The sequence below is a fragment of the Limulus polyphemus genome, unplaced genomic scaffold (assembly GCF_000517525.1).
Source record: "Limulus polyphemus unplaced genomic scaffold, Limulus_polyphemus-2.1.2 Scaffold4579, whole genome shotgun sequence".
In the NCBI taxonomy this organism is placed as follows: domain Eukaryota; kingdom Metazoa; phylum Arthropoda; class Merostomata; order Xiphosura; family Limulidae; genus Limulus; species Limulus polyphemus.
The window spans coordinates 63,436-65,161 of NW_013670189.1; the positions used below are offsets into that span (position 1 = coordinate 63,436).

Consider the following 1,726-nt stretch of genomic DNA (forward strand, 5'->3'; position numbering starts at 1 on the left):
TATATCAACTAGACCAGTAGCACTTCTGACCACATGGTGAGCTATACTAACTAGACCAGTAGCACTTCTGACCACATGGTGAGCTATACTAACTAGACCAGTAGCACTTCTGACCACATGCGGAGCTATACTAAGTAGTACAGTAGCACTTCTGACCACATGGTGAGCTATATTAACTAGACCAGTAGCACTTTTGACCATATAGTGAGCTATACTGACTAGACCAGTAGCACTTTTGACCACATAGTGAGCTATATTAACTATAAAACTCCTAACGTGAAGGTTTACCATCTTGAAAAACTTGGTCTTTGAATCAGGAAGGTGCGATAAAAAAAAGGGTGATTTGTATATCCTGTCGTAGATTCTTAACCCTAACGTGAAGGTTTACCATCTTGAAAAACTTGGTCTTTGAATCAGGAAGGTGCGATAAAAAAAAGGGTGACTTGTATATCTTGTCGTAGATTCTTAACCCTAACGTGAAGGTAAATTACTCACGGCTTGAGGCAGAAGTGGCGAATTCCGATTCTCTGACATACTAACGCACCACAACAAGGTAGTCGAACAACCACACGGTATGAAACTCTTTCGAACCCACATACTGTGTTTTCTGTTGCACAGGGAAAATTCTGAAGTAAACAACAACAATAACATTTAAAGAAAATAACTAATCACGAATACTTATCTATAAGAAAGATATTCCTAAAGTATGTATATATATATAAATGGCTCTTTAAATGTGTAAAATTGACTAAAACTTGATTTTGTACGTGGTGTGATTTCTTGACCGATTCTTATAAATTAAATAGCAGGAGTCCAGTGACGTAACAACAAAGACGTGACCATTTATGATATGTAAATGAGTTAACCTCATCTCCACCACCACCACCATAACGTGATTATCTATATTTAGTTGTGCTTTTCCTCAACATTTTATCACAGATAAGATGTCGAGAAATGTAAACATACATTTAGTCTTGCTAGGTGCTAATCTCGTCCTAAGGAAGTTGCACCTTCGTTATGCTGGGCCTGCGTGGGGCAGTTGAAACTATAGTTATCTATGGACAAACAGTGCAGGCGGAAAGGTTCAAGTTTTGTCTTGTGTTTTGTTTATAGATCCCAAACAAAACGAGCTAACTCCTTCATTGTGATTTGTACATAAGTAAGCTTAAAATAAAGCGAGCCAAGTTTTGCTTTGTGTTTTGTATATAACTCCTAAGCAAAGTGAGCCAAGTGCTGCCTTATGTTTTATACATGGGCTCCAAGAAAGGCGAGATAAAACTTACATTGTGTTTATCACCATGTGGTCAGAAGTGCTACTGCTGTGTGTTCTATTGAAAATATTCATCAACTCCTAACGTGATGGTTTACCATCTTGAAAAACTTGGTCTTTGAATCAGGAAGGTGCGATAAAAAAAAAGGGTGATTTGTATATCCTGTCGTAGATTCTTTTGTCTGAAGACGATTACCATGTTATGACGGTTAGGTTTCCTCCAGTACAGTATAGCCTGTACGCAGCTGTTGTTTGAAAGAATGGAAATGAATTAAAGTATACTACAGCAGCACACCGTGTTTATCTTTATAGCAACATTCAAAGCTAATCAGTTTAATATATCAATTTCAGACATGTTTACCAAGATTTTTGCCCCCCCAGTGGCACAGCGGTATGTCTGCGGACTTACAACCCTAGAATCTGGGTTTCGATACCCGTGGTGGGAAGAGCACAGAT

The 1,726-nt window shown here is 38.3% G+C and overlaps 1 long non-coding RNA gene across 1 annotated transcript in view; it reads right to left on the reverse strand.

The window, feature by feature from the left end:
* Positions 1-1,726, reverse strand: part of LOC111088850 — a 14,435-nt gene that overhangs the window by 3,185 nt on the left and 9,524 nt on the right. The window contains exon 3 of the long non-coding RNA XR_002613242.1: positions 496-626. This is a non-coding gene — a long non-coding RNA (uncharacterized LOC111088850). The remainder of the gene's footprint in view (positions 1-495; positions 627-1,726) is intronic.